A 27,735-nucleotide genomic window follows, 5' to 3' on the forward strand; every position below is an offset into this window, starting at 1 on the left:
GATGAAAGGTCCCTTTTGTTTAGTGGTTAAGCTATCTTATAGTGGTTGGTTTTATTTCTTTGTTTTTCTTCTATATCTACATGTTGAATTTGGTGAACACTTCTGTTAAATGGTCATCTTGTTGTTTGATACTCTTTGTTTTAGTTTTGCAGATGAAGAATTGATTAGATAAGCATTTCACAATTTAATTTGAACTTTACATCTTGAATTTCTAACTTAAAGTTACCTTTTGGATTATTAGAAGTGTAACATTTTCAATGAATATCCAGGTGGTGAAAAGGTAGATTTGGCTCTTTGTCGTTGTAAATGGTTTTCTTCCCGGTATAAATTTTCAGGTTGTTGGCCATTGTTCTCGTTAGGTTGGAGAATCCCACGTGGAGATCCAATTCAGCCAAAAACTATTTTCGTAATATGCTTTGTGCCTATGTGGAGTTACCGTTTGTTGTGAGGGTATAAGTGAGCCAGTTTATTAACGGTAAGAGTATTATAGATACAAAAAACAAACGGAGAGCAAAATTGCTCTATTTCCAATAGTTTAAGGACAATTTTGACCCTTTTCCGTAGGTTTTATTACACACACAAAACTATTTCCTTGACTGAAATCATGACATTACTAGCATATAGTATGTATTTGTATTGTAAAGATCATTAATTCTTTTTGTGTTAAAGGGTAAAAAGGATAAAAATGTCTCGAGAAGCATTTCAAGAAAGCTTTAGAAAATAATTGGGCTTTTTTCACTTTTAGCCCGCCAAAAAAGTGTATACAATTTGTAGAATTTTTGTATATAATATACAGTATGTATATATATATATATATAAAAATATATATTTTTTTGAGTATTATTTTGAGAGCGGCTATACAGTGTCATTTTTCCAAAACAATTGTAGGTTGTAATAACCTAGAAGTAGGAAATGCAATAATGGAAAGACCAATTTAGCTCCTTCGTTAGTAAATGAAGTTTTAAGAATATAAGCAAAAATTAATGGATACCAAGGTAATTAAGAGATATCTTGGAAGTTCTTAAAAATGATAAACTCTGCAACGAAATATTTATATGATGGATAGGTCTGTCACAAAATTGTGACAGTTTTATGACGAAATTCACCAAATATGTGACGAATATGTGATATATTTACCCTTTCATATTTTTTTCAATATCGAATTGGTGGCAGGATTGTGAGGAATTCCCTTGTCACAAATACTTCTTCTTATAGTGATAGTGATATTTTAAGCATCAATAGAATGCGGAACCAAAATATGGTTTATTTTTACTAAAAATACTCAAATAAGTGTAAAAAAAAAGTTACCAAAGCATATATAACGCCACTAATAGTGGCGCTATACAGTAACGTTAACTGTACCGTTACTGTATAGCGCCACTATTAGTGGCGTTATACTGACAAACTTACATAGCGCCATTAATAGTGGTGCTATATGTATATTACCAGACCCCACCAATAATGTCTGGGTTCAATAATTTAAATGCGTATAAAGCTACTTTTTGTGGCGCTATATATATAAAAAAATAATAATCCGGCTAGCCATTTTCTATATAAACATCGTAGAATCGCGCCAACTTCATTCAATTTTTTTTTTTTTAACTCTTCTTGGTTTCTATTGTTGTTAAATTCTCCAGCATTTTTTCATTATGTCTGAAGAACGTAGAATAAGAGTATCATTATATTGGGGGGTGAGGTTGTGATGGAGAATAACTCTGTGGGCTACAGTTTACCTGCTAAGTGTAATGTTAAATTGCCACTTTCAATGGAGTACGAAACATTGATATCGTTGTTATGCAAAAAAATGAGTGTGAGAAAATGTTCAGTGATACTCAAAGTAACCGGAAGATATCCGTATTCCGTTACGCCGCAAGGGGTTGCTTTTTACTCAGAGTTTAACATCGACGATGATGACACTTTGAGTGATTTCTTGAGGACTCCGGACGAATGCCGGGAATTTCTTGTAATCACAATGTTGGAGATGTACGTGAAGGTCGAAGACGTTCCAAAAAATGAGGTTGTGCGTAGTAGAGATAACCCCCAGTCATCGGGTGGTTATTCTGGATCAGTTTTTGCCGGACATGTTCCAGATGAAAGAATTTTTCTTGATTTAAATTTATCACCGTCGGCGAATGAGCAGCGAAAAAATAATTTATACCCTGCTTTCCATAATTCACAAGAAGAGCGGTAAACTTCAATTTTCATTTGTGTTAATTATGTATATTTTTGCGTATTGAATTAATTTTAACGCTCATTTATTTAATAGGGGGTACCGGCCGGATATGAATTTTACAAGTGACCCATCCGGTAGTCATCACCTAACTGAAAACGTCCATCATGGAATGTCATCACATTACAACTTGTAAGTGAAAAGCTACAGCCATATATAAAGCATTTATTAATTTAGTAGCTTATATTTTTGTTGAAATGTGCAGTGAAAACGAGCAAGTTGAACTACCCGTACTCACTCAATTGCCCGAAAACGACGTATTACATCAGGATCTGGCAGATGAACAGAGTGAGGAAGAGAACAACGATTACGATAACAATGCCGATGAATCGGGAGACGAGACACCATTTGCTCGTGAGGATGGTGATGAAGAGGACGAGGAGGAAGGACCGGATTTGAAGAGAGCCCCCATAGACGAAAAGTGAACGAGTCTGAAGTGCCGTTTCATTCAAGGGAGATTCCTTATATTGATAACTTGCCACGCGTGCCGGATGTGGAAGCTCTCACAAGGGGTTTTGATGAAATCCGGACAGCAATGTGGGATGAGTCTAGACCAACGGTGCTTGCAAAAGGGATGCTTTTTCCTGATAAAGCACGCGTAAGCAGGGCTTGTAAAATGCACAATGTTAAAGAGTGTCGTGAGATGCAGGTATTGGAGTCAAGTCCGACGGTATACAAGGCTATTTGCCGCAGGTGGTTTTGGCCATGTAATTGGATGTTGCGTGCGTCGAAGAAGAAAACAGGTATGTGGAAAGTGGGTAAATACATTCCCACCCACACATGCGAAATGGACACTTTCAACGGGAATCACTTCAACTTGGATATTGACTTGATATCTCTTGTACTTATTCCGCACATCGAAGCGTCCATAAGGTATAAAATCAAAGAGTGCATTACAGCAGTCTACCAGGAATATGGCCACACAATTACTAAAAGAAAGGCATATCTTGGGCGCAAAAGAGCGTTTGAAATAGTCTATGGTAACTGGGATAAGTCATTTGCAGATCTGCCTAGCTACATGGCTGCACTGCAGCACTTTAACCCCGGAACAGTTATTGAATGGAAGCTTGAGCGGAGTCCGGGTAAACCAGAATATATATTCAATTACGTGTTTTGGGCGTTTAAGCCAGCAATTGATGGTTTTCCGTATTGCCGGCCCGTAATATCCATAGACGGAACTCATGTCTATGGAAAGTACGATATCAAGCTATTGATAGCCGTGGCTGTGGATGCTAATGGACAGATATTTCCAATAGCCTTTGCTATTTATGCAAATGAAAGCACAGAGACGTGGACAATGTTTTTGAACCACTTGAAAGAGCACGTTGTCAAACATCGTTTAGGTATTTGTCTAATATCTGATCGGCACAGGAGTATATTAAATTCTGTGGAGAACCTTCCTGCCTGGCAAGAACCTTATGCATACCACCGTTACTGTGTGAGGCACTTTAAGGCCAATTTCAAGAAGGCACATCCCAAAAAAGATCTACATGATTTGATGTGGATGGCAGCAACAGACCACCAACAACATAAATTCCGGAGGCATATGGATTCTATCAGGCAAGAAGACGATGCAGCATATCGTTGGTTAATGCGACATGATCCTGAAAAGTGGACGTTGCATGCAGATGGTGGCAGACGCTGGGGAATTCTTACTACAAACGTGTCAGAATCCTTCAACGGGTTATTAAAGTCGGCAAGAGGATTGCCCGTCACAGCCATGGTGCGTATGTCGTTCAAGCAGATGGCGGAGAGGTTTGTACAACGGTCTGCAGCTGCAACGGAATTGATGGAAAGGGGGTGTTGAATTTATGCCAGTGCCTATGAAGAGATTAGAGAAATACAGACGGCGAGCACATTGGCATTCCTTTTTGCAATATGATAACGAACGAGGTATTTTTGAAGTTCGCACCGCTATCCATAATAATCGGGGTAATAATGTACATACTGTAAATGAATCCACAAGGTTATGCTCATGTGGGAAATGGTCAATCTACCACATGCCTTGTTCACATGCCATCAAGTGTTTTCAACGTGTTGGTTATGCGGAGACCAACTGTCACACCTCCTTTTCCGGCCCCGCGAGGGTGCGAAGGAGTTTTCTCCAATTAAAGGACAGTCGAAACGGGATTTATTTGTTTGTTTCAGAGTCGCCACCTGGGAATTTTAAGGCGTCCCAAGTCACCGGTTTTAATCCCTGAATCGAGGAGAATATGACTCTATTTGTTATTCTGCGAACCAGAAATCCTGAGTAAGGAATTCTGTTAATTCGGGAGAAGGTGTTAGGCATTCCCGAATTCCGGGGTTTTAGCACGGTCGCTTAACCATTTTTATATTTGGCTTAATTATCTTGATTTACTAAATACATTTTTTCTTGTTGCCCGATTTTATTACCGCTTTTGTTTAGATTGTTTTCAATTAAAGATTTTCTTGAAACGAATCACGCGTACGTATATTCGTATTATATATATTTTTATAAACGTAAAGAATCGTGTCACGCATACGTGTACACAGAATGATTGATAATATTTTTGTATAAAAAGAAATATGATGTACGCAATTGTGCTTAAAATAAAATCAAGGACATTCGCCCCTTTTGTATGATTAAATAATGAACTGCACATCTCGGGTTATATGAGATTAATAATGATATTCTCCGAAGAACCCCCTTCTTTTATTAAATGTTCACTCGAAATTGCGCGAACGCATAATCCGAATTGCTTTTGGAAATATAATCAGGTTACGCGAACGCATCCCTGATCACGCAAAATATTCTTAATAGTAGTATAGATTTTCCATAAATTATTTATTACGTCCATGCATTTTTATGTGAAAATCATGAGAAATCAATATTTTTCTAGTCTCTAAATTCCTCGAAAAGACTTCACTATTTGATCGCAAATTATATTTTTTAGCGTATAAATTATATTCCTCCAAGCCATTCTAATTTAAAGAATAAAATAAACAACGTGTGATTAATACTACCATTTTTCTCGTAAATACAATATATGTATACTCAAACGTGAATGGCGTATGAAACTAAAAAAAATCGACTCATGAAAGGGAGTAATATTTTCGAAGAATTTTCATTATTCTATTTGTAGCGAATGCTATTTTTTGCATTCTTAAAATTGTTACACATTACAAATCTAATCTACTTCTACATCGTTTGTTCTTAATCCAATAGGCATGATTATTTTGGTTAATTCTGCTTATGATGATATATGAAATCAAACCAATTTTTATTCTCGGCTTATGCAAGCTATTTATGGTTACTAAATGTACCTTTTGTAAGAATTATCGACATTATTCTTATACACTATTTTTAAAAAAAAAACGAATTAAAATAGGAAGACCCTTTATTGGTAAGGAAAAGAATTATTCTACAAGTTGATTCGATCAAATGACATTACATATAACGTAGTTACACATTTGAACCGTTTCATAATATTCCAACATCGTGGCGGCTTATATCAATTCATCTTTCACCTATGGTTATACACATAACCGTTATCCTGCCATATATGAACAACATACAACTGACATCAATCTAAACAAAATTGGATTTTTGACAAGATATACTAGTAATGCAATTTCTTGATACTTCCTATTCTATTCTATACTTAACCAACAATATCATAAGACTTAATTAGTGGCCAACTTTCTACCATGTTCCCTATCTTGACAATTCGAACATAACTACACTTAATGAAACTCTGAAATAGATAACATTATTACAACACTTATACGACTTCAAAAGGGAATGATTAACTAATAGCTATCATGTCAAGCATACTACTATATTAACCAACATGAAACAAAACTGAAATTTAAACTAATAGACTTAAACGAGTAAAGGACATAATTATAATCCCAAACTTCATTTATTTGTCATGTTGAAGCTTTTCATGACATGAGTTTACAGATATGTACCTGGAAATGAGGGTAGAAGAGGTGAATTTCAGCAGTAACAACAACAACAAAACAACAGAATATACCAGTAACTCAGCAGGTTTGATCAAGACCCGTGAAACCAGACGAACAGTAACAGAATTTTAAGAAAAATTTCAGATTTGAACCAAACAATACCACTAAAAAAACAGACCCGTACAGATTCAAGAAAAGTATGTTTCTGATTTTTCTTTTCTTCTTCTACATATGTTTCAGATTGTGTGTGTATGTGTGTGTTCTCTTTTTTGTTTCTTTTTCTATTTTCTTCCTCCTCTTCAGATTTCCATTTCTGATTTTTCTGCTTAGTTTTCTTTCTTTTATCTCCCTCTATGTGTATTCTTGCTCTTCAATCTCTTCAATCTCTAGTTTTCTTTCCAACTCCCTTTTATATACAGGTCTGCCCCCTTCTCTTAAGTGCTGCCTGGACCCTTTTCTCTTTTAAAAATCAGGAAATCTCCACCCAAATAACACTAAGGCTGATTTCTTAATAAATCAGCCACTAAAGATACTTTTTCCCTTATTTTCAGCACTCCCATTACCCTTTGTTTCCCATAATCTCATTAAATTATATCCATTACACTCCACTATCAGCACACTACTATTATCACATTATCCTCACTGTTTTATTCCTCAAATACCCTTGAAAATACCTTAATATTACTGTTATTACTGCCCCAGACCAAAGACTGCCTAAACCTTAACAGATTTATCTGAATTAAACTGTTTAGCAGCTAATAACCAATTCCTAAATCAAACAAACATTCTGTTCTTATAGATTATGCTAAACAGGGAAATGCAATAGCTAATGTACAAAAGCTAAATTGAGATTGAACACTGAACTTGCATATAAACATATTAACAATACATAACTCAACAGAATAATTTAAACTGAATCTGAATAAGTATGAATGCAGGGGCATTGTCAGTATATTGACAATGCCCTGAAACTTACTGCCCAGAAACCAACATTCACAACATCTATTTGACGAATTTATTTATAAACAAAGATGATTTAATTGACGAGTATTAGTCAACTGACTATCTACAACAATTGTCAACAAACAATTTGTAAAATAGAAACAGATTATTTCAATCAGCATTAACGGAAACCAGGATTTACAGAACAACTAATCGACGAACTTAATCGAGTCGATTATACACATTGTAAACAACAAAGAGAGACAATGACATAATTCTGATCAACTAATCGGGTATGAGGCAGAATCACAGAATTAATTAAACAAATATGAAAAATTTCACAGACAACTAAAACAGGCAACAATATATACGTAGGAAACAAAAGAAATAGAAAATACCTCTGAATCTTCAATTTCACACAGACAAAATTCAACTTTGGATTCGGAACTTTTTGAGGCTGAACAGACTTTATTCGAAGTATTCTCAGTTGAGAATACCTCGATTAAAGTCTCTTAGACCTCAATCCCTCACTTGAATTGAACAGATTTCCTGACTGGAAATTTTTAGGGTTTCATTTTTCGGATTTAGGGTTCGACCAATTCTGGGCAGATTCGACGGGAACCAAAGATGACTCAAGGGTGAGAGAGGCCTAGGGGTCATTTGGTGTTAGTTTGGAATAGATCTGGGTAGGGTTAGGTTTCACTCGAATCTTCAAATGAAGATTCGAGCAGTTCCAGGAGGATTCGAACCATGCTACTAACAGATCCGTGATGAGAATGGACAAGGGAGACTGTGGTGTTAACTTGGAGGCCATCAGAGAATGTTGGTTTTTCAGACCAACCTTCAATCGAAGATTCGAGACTATGTGATCTGATTCGAAGGAAACTAATACCAGATCCGTAAAGAGGGGGTTGTGAGGAGTCGAGGGTGTTAGGGTGGTGACCGGCGGCGTTGTTGCCGCCGGGTTTCAGGCAATGGGGAATTAGGGTGGCTAGGGTTAGGGGTGTGTTTCGGTGATGACGATGAACATGAGAGAGAGGGGGGGTGTTTAGTTAGGGGGCCGGGGTAGGGATTTGGATTTATATAGGGATGGGGTGGATTGATAATGACCGTCAGATCAAACCTGATCCACGGTCAGGATCAGTGTTTAACATTAGGGTCGGGCTGAATCGGGGAAATGGGTCGGGTAAGGGTTACGGGTAAGGTCAAAATCCTGGGAGCCCTTGGATCAGAAATAATGAACGACCCCGATTTATTTCAGCCATACGACGCCGTATGGTTTGCATTTGTAATTAAATGACTGGGCATCATCAAACAACGTAGTATTTGCCCTATACTACGTCGTTTGATGGTCTTTGGGTTGACTGACCTGGGCTGGGTAAAATGCATTGTTTTGGGCCTGAATTTTTTGTCAAATAAATGGCCCAGTCCGTTTTTCTTTACATTTTAATTTCTAATTTTAATTTATATAGAATCTAAATTACCCTTAAAAATATTAATTACCTTTAACAACCATTAACACATAGGACAAAATATTAATCACACAATGACACATTTAAATGACGAAAAATAAGATAAATGCATATTTTTTGTGATTTTCCCTTTAATTAACTCTTAAATGCATAATTAAATCCTAGATATGCATGCAACATGTATTTTTATTTTATTTTTCATTTAATTATAACAAAGTAAACATTTACGGACAAAACACAAACAATTAATAAAAGCCACATAAATTCTAAAATTGCATACTAAGAGAATTTTGTTTTATTTTTGATTTATTTTATAGTATTTTTCGTGAGGCAAAAATCACGTGCTCACAGCTGCCCCTCTTTGTGCGGAAACTCGAAGAGTTTGCGTGCGAAGATAAAGTGAGCGGATATGAGCGATTTTTGCCTGTTCGAATACTCTGTGAGAAGCATTTTTGAAAGATTTGACCGAACCTCTGCTTCAAAGGTTTCCTACATATCCTTGACTATAAAGGAATCAGGTCAATGTAGTTCGGGAAGTTTTGGGTGGCTGGGACTACCATAGGACTGTGATACTACTGCTGTTTCGTGCTGCTTTTACTGCTTGCTGACCTCTTTATTACCCCCTACTTTAAAGGTAAAACAAAAGCTAAACTAGACTATGGTATATGAATTACAAGATCTTATCTAGATCATGCCCTTGCGTTTCTTGTTGTCTTGATGTCTCGGTGACTCTCGGGCATCTTTTGCTTCTGACTTGTTCCGCATTTCCTTTCATTGTGTCTCGTATTTCCTTTATTTGTTTGGGACTCTTGTTGTTTCTTGCTGGGGATTTGGTTGGACTCCTATGCTTTATTGACTTTACGTGTGCTCCTTTCGCATATGGGCGGGCTTTTGACTTCAACCCGTAATGTCAAACTACATTGCCATTCTGTTCTTCAGGTGGGCGCCTGACTGCTGATCCTTCATTTGTATTCCCTTATTCTCCAGGTGGACGCCTGATTGCCTTTTCGATTCTTCATCCTTGTTCTCCAGGTGGACGCCTGATTGCCATTTCAATTCTTCATCCTCATTCTCCAGGTGGATGCCTGATTTCTTCTTCAATTCTTCATCCTCATTCTCCAGGTGGACGCCTGATTTCTTCTTCAATTCTTCATCCTCATTCTCCAGGTGGACGCCTGATTTCTTCTTCAATTCTTCATCCTCATTCTCCAGGTGGACGCCTGATTTCTTCTTCAATTCTTCATCCTCATTCTCCAGGTGGACGCCTGATTTCTTCTTCAATTCTTCATCCTCATTCTCCAGGTGGACGCCTGATTTCTTCTTCAATTCTTCATCCTCATTCTCCAGGTGGACGCCTGATTTCTTCTTCAATTCTTCATCCTCATTCTCCAGGTGGACGCCTGATTTCTTCTTCAATTCTTCATCCTCATTCTCCAGGTGGACGCCTGATTTCTTCTTCAATTCTTCATCCTCATTCTCCAGGTGGACGCCTGATTTCTTCTTCAATTCTTCATCCTCATTCTCCAGGTGGACGCCTGATTTCTTCTTCAATTCTTCATCCTCATTCTCCAGGTGGACGCCTGATTTCTTCTTTAATTCTTTCATCCTCATTCTCCAGGTGGACGCCTGATTTCTTCTTCAATTCTTCATCCTCATTCTCCAGGTGGACGCCTGATTTCTTCTTTAATTCTTCATCCTCATTCTCCAGGTGGACGCCTGATTTCTTCTTCAATTCTTCATCCTCATTCTCCAGGTGGACGCCTGATTTCTTCTTTAATTTTTCATCCTCATTTTCCAGGTGGACGCCTGATTTCTTCTTTAACAATTCATCCTCATTCTCCAGGTGGACGCCTGATTTCTTCTTTAATTCTTCATCCTCATTCTCCAGGTGGACGCCTGATTTCTTCTTCAATTCTTCATCCTCATTCTCCAGGTGGACGCCTGATTGCTTCTTTAATTCTTCATCCTCATTCTCCAGGTGGACTCCTGATTTCTTCTTCAATTCTTCATCCTTATTCTCCAGGTGGACGCCTGATTTCTTCTTCAATTCTTCATCCTCATTCTCCAGGTGGACGCCTGATTTCTTCTTTAATTTTTCATCCTCATTTTCCAGGTGGACGCTTGATTTCTTCTTTAACACTTCATCCTCATTCTCCAGGTGGACGCCTGATTTCTTCTTTAATTCTTCATCCTCATTCTCCAGGTGGACGCCTGATTTCTTCTTTTACCTTCACCGGGTGTTTCCTGACACAAATGTTGTTTTTGCCCCTGTTTCAAATCAAAGAAAACTTTGTTAGTTTAAAGCAGGGTGGTTAACTGGGGCATTCTTGCCGACGGTGGGGCTTCTCTTCGTCTTGTTTTATTGCCTTGGAATGGTTGAAAAGACTGTTTTGTCCTTGTAATTGATCCTTAACTATAGGATACCCAACTGTATGTTTCCACTTTCAACCCTTTTAACCGTAATCATATGTCTCTCCTGACATTGCTGATCCACTTTTGATTCCACTTTTCTTACACCCATATCTTATTTTTTATCCTATTACCTCCTGCCCATCATGGCCGTATTTTTGTCCTATGCAACCTTGAATCTTGGTAGTATACCTTGACATTCCTTCTTATTTGTTTGGAACAAAACTCATCTCAAAAACTTTAGAAGAGTAAGATTATTAGTGACGAAAACATGACGATTTCGACAATCTAGAAAAAGAAAAATCCAAATTTGGATGACTGTTGGAGAAAGAATAAAGGACTTATCTGATTGGAGTTACTGGCACCAATGATCATGGTATGCATTTTGGATTAATCAACCCAGTCTTTTAATCAATCTCCTTTCAATTGTTTTATCTTGCTTTCCCAAAATTTCCATAACCCAACTTCAATTTTTTTTAGCAGAGTTACAGACCTGTTTGACTTGCAATATCTTAAAGAGTTTTCACCGACAAACCTTCCTCATTTGTTCATTTCTTAATTCCTTTTCGCCTTATGGTGCCTGCGAAGGTTTTCACCAATAAGACTCTCTCATTTTACTTTCTCTCAACTTCCGTCGTCTCATGGTGCCCGTGTGGGTTTTCACCTATAAGACTCTCTCATTTTTACTTTCTTTTCTTGTTTGGACCAGTGTGTTATGAACCATCTTTATTTGCTCGACTCGGCATTTTTCTAAGATTGATCGAAAGGTCTTTTTGGTATGTGGTTGGAATGGAAAGGTATCAAAAGTTAAACAGTTTTGATATGGATTTAAAATTACAACTCTTGGAATCCTTTTCTTATTTCCAATACAATTTCTGCCCCAGTTTCTTGATTGGGGTCTCTTGATGTTTCTTTTTGTGCGTATCGTGCACCCTATGACCGAGCCGTGAGGCGCCTACATATCCTTTTTTGAGGAATCAGGTCAAACGTAGTTCACTACAATAATAGTGATATATATATATATATATATATATATATATATATATATATATATATATATATATATATTTTATTTGACTTTCATTGATTCCAAGAGAGGGTAAGAAAGAAAGAATATGGTTCAAAGGGGAAAACAAAGGGTACAGTGTTTGGATAGCAGAATAATTTGCCTTTGTCATTCCAATCTTCGAAATAATGCCGAATATAAACATTTAAATAACTATACCAAAAATCATGCATAATATCTCTTTACCGCATCAGAATTGATAGCCATGTCTATGCATTTTCCTTCAATATCTGTTAAACATAATGCACCATTGGATAATACTCTGGTCACGATGAATGGTCCTTGCCAATTCGGGGCAAATTTGCCTTTTGCCTCAACCTGATGTGGAAGAATACGTTTCAGCACATGTTGACCCACTTCAAACTTCCGGGGACGCACCTTTTTGTTGTATGCTCTTGCTATTCTTCTTTGATACAATTGGCCATGACATACTGCGGCCAATCGTTTTTCATCAATCAAGTTTAACTGTTCCAGACGGGTTTTGACCCATTCATCATCATCAATCTTAGCTTCGGCGATGATCCGAAGGGAAGGAATTTCAACTTCTGCAGGAATTACTGCCTCAGTGCCATATACCAACAAATAAGGAGTTGCTCCTACTGAAGTGCGAACAGTAGTGCGATATCCCAATAACGCAAATGGTAATTTTTCATGCCATTGTCTTGAACCTTCTACCATTTTCCGAAGTATCTTCTTTATGTTTTTGTTGGCTGCCTCGACTGCTCCATTCGCCTTGGGCCGATATGGGGTAGAGTTGCGATGTGTAATCTTAAACTGTTGACATACTTCCTTCATTAAGTTACTGTTAAGATTAGCACCGTTATCTGTGATGATCACCTTTGGGATTCCGAATCGACATATGATATTTGAGTGAACAAAATCGACCACAGCTTTCTTGGTCACTGATTTGAATGTTTTGGCCTCAACCCATTTGGTAAAATAATCAATGGCTACCAGAATGAACCTGTGCCCATTGGATGCTGCCGGCTCAATTGGTCCAATCACATCCATGCCCCAGGCAACGAAGGGCCATGGTGCCGACATTGTGTGCAACTCGGATGGTGGAGAATGAATCAAATCTCCGTGTATCTGGCATTGATGACACTTGCGCACAAAACTGATACAATCTCGCTCCATGGTAAGCCAATAGTAACCAGCTCGGAGGATTTTCTTTGCCAACACATATCCGCTCATGTGGGGTCCGCAAACTCCCGAATGTACTTCAGACATGACAGCCATAGCTTGTCTGGCATCTATGCATCTTAATAATCCAAGGTCTGATGTTCTTTTATACAAAACTCCTCCGCTTAAGAAGAATCCATTTGCCAATCGCCTAATGGTTCTCTTTTGATCCCCTGTGGCTTGTGATGGATATATCCCCATTCTGATATACTCCTTGATGTCGTGGAACCACGGTTCACCGTCAAATTCCTCTTCAACCATATTGCAGTAAGCGTGCTGATCGTGGACTCAAATATGCAGTGGATCCACATAAGCTTTGTCCGGATGGTGCAACATTGATGCCAGGGTAGCCAATGCATCGACAACCTCATTATAGATCCTTGGAATATGCCAGAACTCCACTGATCGAAACCGCTGACAAAGATCATGTAGACATTGTCGGTATGGTATGAGCTTCAAGTCTCGGGTTTCCCATTCTCCTTGAATTTGATGTACCAGAAGATCCGAATCTCCCATGACTAAGATTTCCTGGATACCCATGTCTGCGGCTAGCCTTAACCCCAAAATACAAGCTTCATATTCAGCCATATTATTGGTGCAATAAAATCGTAGTTGAGCAGTAACAGGATAGTGATGCCCTGTTTCAGAAATGATTACAGCTCCTATCCCGACTCCTTTCATGTTAGCGGCCCCATCAAAGAAAAGTTTCCAGCTAGGTTTTTCAATTTGTTCCATCTCATCGATATGCATTATTTCTTCATCGGGAAAATAGGTTTTCAACGGCTCGTACTCCTCGTTGACCGGGTTTTCAGCTAAATGATCAGCCAGTGCTTGGGCTTTCATTGCAGTTCGAGTCACATAGATGATGTCAAATTCTGTGAGCAATATTTGCCACTTTGCAAGTCTTCCCGTTGGCATAGGCTTTTGAAAAATATATTTCAACGGATCCAGACGCGAAATGAGGTAAGTAGTGTAGGATGACAAATAGTGTTTCAATTTCTGAGCTACCCAAGTTAGGGCGCAACATGTCTTCTCCAGATGAGTATACTTAACCTCATAAGCTGTGAATTTCTTGCTAAGGTAGTAGATGGCCTGTTCTTTTCTGCCAGTGAGGTCATGTTGCCCCAATACACAACCAAATGAATTTTCCAAGACCGTCAAGTAAAGAATCAGAGGTCTTCCTGGCTCTGGCGGGACCAACACGGGTGGGTTCGACAGGTATCCTTTTATCTTATCAAACGCCTCTTGACACTCATCGGTCCATTTGACCGCAACATCCTTTTTCAATAATTTGAAAATAGGCTCACAGGTTGTTGTGAGCTGAGCAATAAACCTGCTGATGTAATTCAACCTCCCCAACAAACTCATTACTTCAGTTTTGTTCCTTGGAGGTGGCAATTCTTGGATGGCTTTGATTTGATGGGTCTAGCTCGATGCCTCGCCGACTGACTATGAATCCCAGCAACTTTCCAGATGGAACTCCAAATGCGCATTTGGCAGGGTTAAGCTTGAGGTTGTACCTGCGAAGTCTTAAGAAGAATTTCCTCAAATCCCCAACGTGGTCGGCCTGATGCTTTGATTTTATGATCACATCGTCCACGTATACCTCAATCTCCTTGTGTATCATATCATGAAACACTGTGGTCATTGCTCTCATGTAAGTTGCTCTGGTGTTCTTCAAACCGAATGGCATTACCCGGTAGCAATAAGTTCCCCATGGTGTGATGAATACCGTTTTTTCTGCATCTTCTTCATCCATTAGAATTTGATGATACCCGACATAACAATCCACGAAAGATCCTATCTCATGCTTGGCGCAATTATCGATCAAAATATGGATATTGGGTAATGGGAAATTATCCTTTGGACTTGCTTTGTTGAGATTGCGGTAGTCGACGCATACTCTAATTTTGCCGTCTTTCTTTGGTACAGGAACGATATTAGCTAACCAAACAGGATATCGAGTGACTCGAATGACCTTTGCTTCCAACTGTTTGGTGATTTCTTCCTTAATTCTCACACTCATATCAGGCTTGAATTTTCTCAGCCTCTGCTTGACAGGAGGCACCATTGGATCGGTGGGCAATTTGTGAACCACTAAATCAGTGCTCAGGCCAGACATGTCATCATATGACCATGCAAAAACATCTTTGAATTCTATTAGTGCTTTAATTAACTCTTCTCGGATCCTTGGTTCGAGATGGACACTTATTTTAGTTTCCCGGATATTATTCGTGTCCCCTATGTTGATGTCTTCGGTATCACTCAGGTTAGGTTTGGTTTTTTCCTCAAAGTGAATTAACTCTTTACTAATCTCTTCAAAAGCCTCATCTTCATCATATTCTGATTCATAATCACAATATATTTCTTGAATTATTATTTCGGAACCAGATTGATTTTTAAGACTGGGCTGAGGATTCCTCATGCATGCCATATCACTAGAGCCAGCGTAAAAAGAACTGTACAGAAAAAGAAGAAAAGGAAAAGAAAACTATCAGGAACGATAATAAAAAAAGGAAACTGTATTTTATTGGATGATGAAAGATAACAAGGTTTGCACACTTCAAACAAACTGTAATATAAGCATTGGGATTACAACCCTGAGGTAACCCAAACAAAATGAAGGAAAATCAAAAATAAACTACCAAGACTCCTTTCGAATGGGGAGAGGAGTGGCTTTCCAATTATTAAGCTTTGTTTCTGGCCCAACGAATTGAACTTCTGCGTTGCTACAACCTTCCCCGCTTTCCACCATATTCACATCGTCAAACAATTTCTCGAATCTTTCAATTAATTCCTCCTCAGGATTGACCAGGGATTTAGGAATTGTTGTTATCGGGCGATTTTTAGCACCGGTCTTGACAAAAGACTTTGATAGATGTGGGACTGGTTTTGGAAGCACCCATGCCTTTTGTTTCAGCTTTCTGGCCTTTCTCACGTCTGTGACAGTGGGTATGAATCCCAAACCAAATGTTCCCCAGTTCTCGGGGAGAGATACTGGTTGTATAATTCCTTGCAAAGATGAGCCCAAACCTTTGCCGGGTATAAAACCATTTTTTAACATTTCATAGGCTATCATGACTGATGCAGAGGTTATCTTTGGATTCGGAAGGTACTTCCCTTCTGGAATTTTTTCTACCGACACTGTGTCGGACACTTGGTATACCCATGGTCCCTGGTCATTTTCTATTCCCTCGACCGGTACAATGGCACTATTGTGAGCATTTAAACTTTCCTCCACATGCACAACTATTTCTTGATGATCCCATTCAAACTTGACCGCCTGGTGTAGTGTTGACGGGACTGCTTTAGCAGCATGGATCCATGGTCGACCCTAAAACAAATTATAAGAAACAATTATGTCCAGTACTTGAAAATCCATCGTGAATTCAACTGGCCCTATTGTCAGTTCCAGCACTATGTCGCCAAATGAATCTTTGCTTCCACCGTCAAACCCCCGTACGCAAATACTATTCTTCTGGATCCTTTCCTCTTTGATTTTCAATTTGCTTAAAGTGGAGAGAGGGCAGATGTTTGCACTTGACCCGTTGTCAACCAATACCCGGGTTACTACGGAGTTTTCACATTTCACGGTGAGGTAAAGAGCTCTGTTGTGCTCAGTCCCTTCCACAGGCAATTCATCATCAGAAAATGTAATTCTGTTTGCCTCAAAGATTCTGTTGGCTATTCTTCCCAAATGATTTACAGAGATTTTATCGGGAACGTGAGCCTCATTCAGGATTTTCATCAAAGCCAGACGGTGCTCCTCTGAATGGATTAGTAATGACAATAATGAAATTTGAGCGGGCGTCTTCTTCAGTTGATCCACAACAGAATAGTCATGGAGCTTCATTTTTCTTAAAAACTCTTCCGCTTCTTCTTCCGTCACAGCTTTCTTTATTGGTGTTGGATTATTTTTAGTTTTTCTTAACTCTTCGGGAGTAAAACATCTTCCCGAACGAGTCAAGCCTTGCACCTCACAGACTTCTTCCTTGACTTCTTTTCCCTTGTACATTACAGTCACCCGTTCATAGTTCCATGGAATGGCCTTGTTGTTGATCACTAGTAGCTGGGTTACAGGTTTGATAATAACCCGATCTATACGGGCTCCTTCCACGACTACAATGGGTTTGCTAGCAATCCCTTGTACTATCACTTTCGGCCTTTCTTGCTTTGTGGCAACTTTGCTCGAAGATCCCTTCTCGACTACCACAGATGGTTCATCACCATTTCTGTTCTGCTTAGGTACCGGCTTCTCCTCTGTTAACTGCTTATCTGGCTTGGCTTCGTGAGACCTGATCATCATGATAGTTTGTGACGGCTTTTTTGTCTCCCCATCAACCTGTACTATTTCTACCATATTAGCCTCCTGATGGGCTGGCATTGGATTTCTGTTGATATTGGGAGCTTCGGGGGTTTGAACCTCGATTTTATTAGTGTCAATCAGCTCTTGTATTGCATTTTTTAAATGGCAGCATTTTTTCATATCATGGCCTGGTGTACCGGAACAATACTCACAGCTAATGGTGTAGTCCAGATTCTTTGGAGGAGGATTGGGTAGCTTGGATTGTATTGGTCTTAGCATATCCAGCTGTCTCAGCCTGTGGAACAGACTAGTGTAGGACTCTCCCAATGGAGTGTAGGTTTTCTTTTTCTGCCCCCTTTCACCCCTGAGTACTAGACTAGGTCTGAAACCTGGTCCGGAGTGGGCTCGCGGATAAGGGTAGGTACTTGGTATGACAGGAGCACGCCAATTAGCGTGAGCAGGTGGATGATTGTATGTTTGTGCATGGTTGATGAAAAAATGAGGTTCCGAAGGGTGATAGTAGTGTTGAGGTGAATTGTGGTGGTGAGTTGATTGGTGAGGTCGATGTTAATTATAGTAAGGAAGTGAACCTCTGGATCCCGACCAAGTTCCTGAATCAATTACCGCTGCTTCCTCCCTTTTCTTTCTTCCGATTCCTCCTACCCCGCCTTGAATAGCTTGAGTAGTTGCCTTAATAGCCGAATAGCTCATGATTTTATTTGTCTTGAGGCCTTCTTCCACCATACCTCCCATCTTCACTACTTTGTTGAATGATTTTCCTACCGCTGAAACCAAATGAGCATAGTAAGTTGGTTCCAAGGCTTGAAGGAAGTAGTCTACCATTTCACTCTCCTTCATAGGAGGATCCACTCTTGTTGCCTGTTCTCTCCACCGGAAGCCATACTCTCTGAAACTTTCATTGTGTTTTTTCTCAAATTTTGTCAAAGATAGTCGATCTGGGATGATTTCCAGATTGTATTGGAAATGGTATGCAAATGCCTGTGCCAGGTCATCCCAGGTGTACCATCTCCCATGGTCCTGGCGTGTATACCACTCCAAAGCTGATCCGCTTAAACTTTGACTGAAGTAAGCCATCAATAATTCGTCCTTTCCCCCAGCTCCTCGCATCTTGCTGCAGAAACCCCTTAAGTGGGCTACTGGGTCGCCGTGCCCATTGTATAGGTCAAATTTAGGCATCTTGAAGCCAACTGGTAATTGTACATTTGGGAACAAGCACAAATCCTTGTATGCTACACTGACTTGCCCACCTAACCCTCGCATGTCTCGGAACGATTGTTCTAGGCTTTTGACCTTCCTGAACATCTCTTCTTGTTCAGCATTTTTGGCTGGCTTGTCAATTTCGGTTGGGAGGTCAAAACGAGGAGTAGTTGAATGGATTTCGGAGGCTTTGAGGGTGGGCTCCGGGGGGTAATATTGGTTGTCCTGGGCCTGGAATGTAGGCTCACTAGGAGATTTGTGGAGTGTAGCTGTGGGAGGTGTCACAAAGACAGGAGTTACAGGTGGAGGAAAGTATGGAACTGGTTTAGGAGGGGGAGACTGCGGTGTCTGAGAGGTGGTGCCTCGGTAGTGTTGGTAGATGGGGAAATTTGGGGATAATTCAGTGGTAAGATTATCCTGAGTTTGGGACATTAATGGAGCAGGGTTAGTTGGGTAAGATGGGGGTAACTGTCCTGTAGACCAGGCTTGGTACATCTCAGCCATTTGCTGCTTGAGTTTAAACATCTCTTCTTTCATTTTCCCGACATCCATCTCCTCTAGCTCAATACCTGTGTCAACATCTGGGATAGACATACTTTCGGGTATTGGTCCTTTTGATCTCGTGTGATAATGATAATATGCCAGTATACTCTTTAGAGAAACTAACTGCTTGAATTCTGGAAATGAGCAAACTTGTTAGTTTTGAGAGTTTAACACATATATAATTACACGTTGAGATGCAATGCTCCTAGACAAATAACCCATTTCTATTATGTATTTGCTCGGCTGCTTGTGTCATCCCAGCTTTTCTTGGTCTTTTATTGTTGTTCACTCTTATTTTTTTTTTCATATATTTTTATTGTGGTCGAATCTTATAGAGATTGCCTACGTATCATGCCCCCGCATGAATCAGACCTTGCGTAGTTCGGACGTAAGGCAAACAGTTTTATTTATTCTTAAAAATAATACAAAGATGGAACAGACATTACATTTGAAAACCTTATAAGAAAATGGTTTGAAACACACACACCCAAATCAAAATAAAAGACACAACTCTTAACATCTCTCAACATGCTCCACTTTCCACTTTTGTTGTCAATCATTGGATTATCTGCTCAATGTGGGGTTTGACCTGGATGACCTCCCAGCGTACGATACATCCTTTCTAACTCCATTGCCAGATGACGGGCAAAAATAGGTGCATGCTCTGTAAACCTTTCATAATCCATTCCTTGGCAGTTTACATAACTTTGAGAGGTGTAGACCGCCAGGTCGTGGATTTGTGCCCTGAAATCTCGGAGACGTTGGTCTTGGTTCTGCAATTCCTGCTGGCGAGTGGTGGCTATATCTCTGATACGGTCTTCGCGATCTAGAGCTGACTCTAATTGAGCTCGGAGTCTGGCCTGCTCTAGTCTTGCATGTGCTCTTTCTCTGTCGATGTCTGCGTGTTGATGTTCCCTGTTATACCTTCTCGCTTCTTCTAACTGTGCATGAAGTTGGGCTTCTGAATGCATCCAACGGTCTTTCTCCTTCTTGAATTGTGCCCTGTCTTCTTCGGATTGCCTTACTTGGCGTTCCTTATTAGATCTGGCCTCTTCGTTTAATTGTTGGACTCTTTCTTCAGCTTTGCTCAATGCCTTTTCAGTTTTAGCCAAAATGGAATTACCATCTTGCATTTTTTCCAAAAGATTGGCGATGATTTTTTGATCCTTCCAACTCCTCATTGGTGTTTCAGAAGCTTTCTTTATTTTTTGAAATTGAGCGTGAAGGTTTTTATTCTCACAGGCCAGACTCTTCTTCTCGCCTTCTGCTTCCTGTGCCTGCAAATCTTTCTCCAAACTAAGGTTCCTCAGATTTTCCTTTAAGGCATGGATAGTTGCTTTATACCCCTTTTCCTTTTCTTCCCAAATCAGCCGCTCTTGGATTTTATCGTTAAAGGCTTGAACATGGGGTCTTTTTGCTGGTCTTTTTAGATCGGGTTCTGGTGCATCATCCACGCGAGACCGTTTCTCAAACCACCTTGCATATCCTGGATTTATCTCGCCCCTTGTAGTGTCTGGGACTTGAGTATCACTTTTCAAGTATCGACATCCATTCCACATCTGCTGAATTAGAGCCTCGGGAATAGTGGCTTCAGGGTGTAATTCGATTACTTGCATACTCAAATCTTCATCATCAGGAACTACTTGGTATCTCCCTAGTTGTCTTAGAACTCTTAGTGGCGCATATGGCTGGATGCTTCTCAATCCCAATAGTAGCAAATAACTATTCGAGGTTGACATGTGTATCACTTCCCTCATCGGGAGCCATCCCAAAGTCCACTCAATTTGATTTGTCGTTAAAGCCCTTAGATGAGATACCCAGGCTTCTATCCCTTCTGGGGACTTATAATCTTTTATTCTTTCCTCATAACTCTCGATGAAATTATCATTGCTTGGCCCATACTGTATGATCTTGGGCTGATGTTGGAGATGTTCAATCATCCACATTTGCAACAAAATTTTGCATCATTCGAAGACTTTTGCCCCTGATTTACATAAAGTCAACGCCCGATAAATGTCTGAGAGAATGATCGGGACAAGGGTATGATTTTCCTTGGTGGTGAGGACCTGTACAACTTTCGCTGTGCGAATATGAATTGTTCGCTCTTTGTTTTGGAAGATCATGATTCCTAGAAAAGCCACCATGAAGGCGAAGCGACGGTGAATCTGCCAGGTGTCTTTGTTTTGCTTGTTAGTAAGGCCTTTCTCATGAATTTCAAATCCATCTGGCTTTCCGAACCTTGAATATAGGAAGTTGAAAGAACAACATCCGTTGATGACATTGCTTTTCCTGATTTGATTACTGATGTTCAGAAGACCGAAGAATCGATGTACCGAGGGAGCCTTTGTGAATATCAAGTTTTGATTTCTTAGACTTCCGTCAAAACCAGCATATCCAGCTATCTCTTCTAATGTAGGAGTAAGCTTGAAATCAGAGAAACGAAAGACATTGTGAACAGGGTCCCAAAAAGTTACTAACGCCGCAATCAGATCATCACGTGGTTTAACTTTCATAATATCTGTGAGATTTCCCAAATGCTTAATGACCCATTTTTGACCATCTTCGCCTAACTCATACCACCACATCTGAAGCTGAAATAGAAACTCGTCTGTATTCGTGGACGGTGGGTTTTGTGTGGTGCTCATTTTGTATATGAAATTAATTTTAACAAAATCAAGACTCATTTTGAAAACAGACACTAAAAAAAATCAATTTATCTATTTATTTAGCACTTCTTATTTTTTTTTCAAGACTTAAAACTATATATATATTTTTTTTTTATTTTTTTTTTAAAAAAACATTTTATCTCTCGGCTCTCGCAATGATTTTTTTTCAATTAAGCTGGTCAACAAGCAAATCCGAGGCAAATGAATGCACAAGTAGCAAGTAAGATGCATCAGAATGGTCTTTTCATTTCGGGTTCACTTGTCCTAGATAGACCCAACCCCTGTGTTGAGTCTCCAAGGCCAAATGTTTATGATGCAAATAGACGTTCCTACTAGGGATCCGGTACATGTCTGAGTTATTCTAAGCGAAAAACCTGAGGCAGATTGTTCTAAACCTGGCTTACCCAAACGGACAGTTTGAGCCGAAGTGGGGGCAACGTGCCGGGAGCACGAAAGTCTACCTGGCCTAGTTACTTGTCCCAACTTCATCTTATTTGGTATGACTTTAACAGAAAGGTGGGCCACGCGCACGTGTGCACCATAAATTCAGAAGACTCAGAAAGAAGGGGGTTTCGTAGCAGTTGTATATATTCATAATTCAAATAATATTAAAGCGGTAAAAAGCAACATTTAGCATATTAAGCATAAACATGTGAAAATTATATAACAAATAAAGCCAACTATAACAGTTATTTTAAGCTCAAATTCTTGAATCCTGAACCAGTGGTTCTAGGTTTTCGGTCCCCCGCAGAGTCGCCAGAGCTGTCACACCTCCTTTTCCGGCCCCGCGAGGGTGAGAAGGAGTTTTCTCCAATTAAAGGACAGTCGAAACGGGATTTATTTGTTTGTTTCAGAGTCGCCACCTGGGAATTTTAAGGTGTCCCAAGTCACCGGTTTTAATCCCTGAATCGAGGAGAATATGACTATGTTTGTTATTCTACGAACCAGAAATCCTGAGTAAGGAATTCTGTTAATTCGGGAGAAGGTGTTAGGCATTCCCGAATTCCGTGGTTTTAGCACGGTCGCTTAACCATTTTTATATTTGGCTTAATTATCTTGATTTACTACATACATTTTTTCTTGTTGCCCGATTTTATTACCGCTTTTGTTTAGATTGTTTTCAATTAAAGATTTTCTTGAAACGAATCACGCGTACGTATATTCGTATTATATATATTTTTATAAACGTAAAGAATCGTGTCACGCATACGTGTACACAGAATGATTGATAATATTTTTGTATATAAAAAAATATGATGTACGCAATTGTGCTTAAAATAAAATCAAGGACATTCGCCCCTTTTGTATGATTAAATAATGAACTGCACATCTCGGGTTATATGAGATTAATAATGATATTCTCCGAAGAACCCCCTTCTTTTATTAAATGTTCACTCGAAATTGCGTGAACGCATAATCCGAATTGCTTTTGGAAATATAATCAGGTTACGCGAACGCATCCCTGATCACGCAAAATATTCTTAATAGTAGTATAGATTTTCCATAAATTGTTTATTACGTCCATGCATTTTTATGTGAAAATCATGAGAAATCAATATTTTTCTAGTCTCTAAATTCCTCGAAAAGACTTCACTATTTGATCGCAAATTATATTTTTTAGCGTATAAATTATATTCCTCCAAGCCATTCTAATTTAAAGAATAAAATAAACAACGTGTGATTAATACTACCATTTTTCTCGTAAATACAATATATGTATACTCAAACGTGAATGGCGTATGAAACTAAAAAAAATCGACTCATGAAAGGGAGTAATATTTTCGAAGAATTTTCATTATTCTATTTGTAGCGAATGCTATTTTTTGCATTCTTAAAATTGTTACACATTATAAATCTAATCTACTTCTACATCGTTTGTTCTTAATCCAATAGGCATGATTATTTTGGTTAATTCTGCTTATGATGATATATGAAATCAAACTAATTTTTATTCTCGGCCTATGCAAGCTATTTATGGTTACTAAATGTACCTTTTGTAAGAATTATCGACATTATTCTTATACACTATTTTAAAAAAAAAAACGAATTAAAATAGGAAGACCCTTTATTGGTAAGGAAAAGAATTATTCTACAAGTTGATTCGATCAAATGACATTACATATAACGTAGTTACACATTTGAACCGTTTCATAATATTCCAACATCATGGCGGCTTATATCAATTCATCTTTCACCTATGGTTATACACATAACCGTTATCCTGCCATATATGAACAACATACAACTGACATCAATCTAAACAAAATTGGATTTTTGACAAGATATACTAGTAATGCAATTTCTTGATACTTCCTATTCTATTCTATACTTAACCAACAATATCATAAGACTTAATTAGTGGCCAACTTTCTACCATGTTCCCTATCTTGACAATTCGAACATAACTACACTTAATGAAACTCTGAAATAGATAACATTATTACAACACTTATATGACTTCAAAAGGGAATGATTAACTAATAGCTATCATGTCAAGCATACTACTATATTAACCAACATGAAACAAAACTGAAATTTAAACTAATAGACTTAAACGAGTAAAGGACATAATTATAATCCCAAACTTCATTTATTTGTCATGTTGAAGCTTTTCATGACATGAGTTTACAGATATGTACCTGGAAATGAGGGTAGAAGAGGTGAATTTCAGTAGTAACAGCAACAACAAAACAATAGAATATACCAGTAACTCAGCAGGTTTGATCAAGACCCGTGAAACCAGACGAGCAGTAACAGAATTTTAAGAAAAATTTCAGATTTGAACCAAACAATACCACTAAAAAAACAGACCCGTACAGATTCAAGAAAAGTATCTTTCTGATTTTTCTTTTCTTCTTCTACATATGTTTCAGATTGTGTGTGTATGTGTGTGTTCTCTTTTTTGTTTCTTTTTCTATTTTCTTCCTCCTCTTCAGATTTCCATTTCTGATTTTTCTGCTTAGTTTTCTTTCTTTTATCTCCCTCTATGTGTATTCTTTCTCTTCAATCTCTAATTTTCAGATTCCTCTCTCTCTCTTTCTGGTTTTCTTTTTTCTCTCTTTTTTTTCTTTTTCAATCAGTCCCAACTCCTTTTTATATACAGGTCTGCCCCCCTTCTCTTAAGTGCTGCCTGGACCCTTTTCTCTTTTAAAAATCAGGAAATCTCCACCCAAATAACACTAAGGCTGATTTCTTAATAAATCAGCCACTAAAGATACTTTTTCCCTTATTTTGAGCACTCCCATTACCCTTTATTTCCCATTATCTCATTAAATTATATCCATTACACTCCACTATCAACACACTACTATTATCACATTATCCTCACTGTTTTATTCCTCAAATACCCTTGAAAATCCCTTAATATTACTGTTATTACTGCCCCAGACCAAAGACTGCCTAAACCTTAACAGATTTATCTGAATTAAACTGTTTAGCAGCTAATAACCAATTCCTAAATCAAACAAACATTCTGTTCTTATAGATTATGCTAAACAGGGAAATGCAATAGCTAATGTACAAAAGCTAAATTCAGATTGAACACTGAACTTGCATATAAACATATTAACAATACATAACTCAACAGAATAATTTAAACTGAATCTGAATAAGTATGAATGTAGGGGCATTGTCAGTATATTGACAATGCCCTGAAACTTACTGCCCAGAAACCAACATTCACAACATCTATTTGACGAATTTATTTATAAACAAAGATGATTTAATTGACGAGTATTAGTCAACTGACTATCTACAACAATTGTCAACAAACAATTTGTAAAATAGAAACAGATTGTTTCAATCAGCATTAACAGAAACCAGGATTTACAGAACAACTAATCGACGAACTTAATCGAGTCGATTATACACATTGTAAACAACAAACAGAGACAATGACATAATTCTGATCAACTAATCGGGTATGAGGCAGAATCACAGAATTAATTAAATAAATATGAAAAATTTCACAGACAACTAAAACAGGAAACAATATATACGTTGGAAACAAAAGAAATAGAAAATACCTCTGAATCTTCAATTTCACACAGACAAAATTCAACTTTGGATTCGGAAAAGTCTCTTAGACCTCAATCCCTCACTTGAATTGAACAGATTTCCTGACTGGAAATTTTTAGGGTTTCATTTTTTGGATTTAGGGTTCGACCAATTCTGGGCAGATTCGAAGGGAACCAAAGATGACTCAAGGGTGAGGGAGGCCTAGGGGTCATTTGGTGTTAGTTTGGAACAGATCTGGGTAGGGTTAGGTTTCACTCGAATCTTCAAATGAAGATTCGAGCAGTTCCAGGAGGATTCGAACCATGCCACTAACAGATCCGTGATGAGAATGGACAGGGGATACTGTGGTGTTAACTTGGAGGCCATCGGAGAAAGTTGGTTTTTCAGACCAACCTTTAATCGAAGATTCGAGACTATGTGATCTGATTCGAAGGAAACTAATACCAGATCCGTAAAGAGGGGGTTGTGAGGAGTCGAGGGTGTTAAGGTGGTGACCGGCAGCGTTGTTGCCGCCGGGTTTCAGGCAATAGGGAATTAGGGCGGCTAGGGTTAGGGGTGTGTTTTGGAGATGACGATGAACAGGAGAGATGGGGGGTGTTTAGTTAGGGGGACGGGGTAGGGATTTGGATTTATATAGGGATGGGGTGGATTGATAATGACCGTCAGATCAAACCTGATCCACGGTCAGGATCAGTTCATTTAACCAAATGATGTCGTTTGGTTTAACATTAGGGTCGGGCTGAATCGGGGCAATGGGTCGGGTAAGGGTTACGAGTAAGGTCAAAATCCTGGGAGCCCTTGGATCAGAAATAATGAACGACCCCGATTTATTTCAACCATACGACGCCGTATGGTTTGCATTTGTAATTAAATGACCGGGCATCATCAAACGGCGTAGTATTTACCCTATACTACGTCATTTGATGGTCTTTGGGTTGACTGACCTGGGATGGGTAAAATGCATTGTTTTGGGTCTGAATTTTTTGTCAAATAAATGGCCCAGTCCGGTTTTCTTTACATTTTAATTTCTAATTTTAATTTATATAGAATCTAAATTACCCTTAAAAATATTAATTACCTTTAACAACCATTAACACATAGGACAAAATATTAATCACACAATGACACATTTAAATGACGAAAAATAAGATAAATGCATATTTTTTGTGATTTTCCCTTTAATTAACTCTTAAATGCATAATTAAATCCTAGATATGCATGCAACATGTATTTTTATTTTAATTTTCATTTAATTATAACAAAGTAAACATTTACGGACAAAACACAAACAATTAATAAAATCCTCATGTGGGAAATGGTCAATCTACCACATGCCTTGTTCACATGCCATCAAGTGTTTTCAACGTGTTGGTTATGCGGAGACCAACTATATTGATCAACAATATAGTGTTTCCAAATACCTAAACACATATAGTGGTCAGTTGCAACCAGTGGGTTCTGAGCATTACTGGCCCCCAGAACCATTTAAAATGGTGTGTAACAAGTCCTATTTGCGTAAAAGACAGGTGCAGAAGAGAACGCGTATACGGAACCAAATGGATGTTAGTGATATCGTATATGCACGCAAATGTGGTATATGCTCGCAAACAGGCCACGACCGTAGAAAATGTCCTTTGGGTGGCAACAATAATCAAGCTCAGGGCGGGTGTTCTTCTATTGTACCTAACTACCCATGAGTTCATGTTGTAATAATTAGTTGTTATGTATACGATTTAAGTATTTATGAAATAATATTT

The sequence above is a fragment of the Nicotiana sylvestris genome, chromosome 3, assembly GCF_000393655.2.
Source record: "Nicotiana sylvestris chromosome 3, ASM39365v2, whole genome shotgun sequence".
Lineage (NCBI taxonomy): Eukaryota > Viridiplantae > Streptophyta > Magnoliopsida > Solanales > Solanaceae > Nicotiana > Nicotiana sylvestris.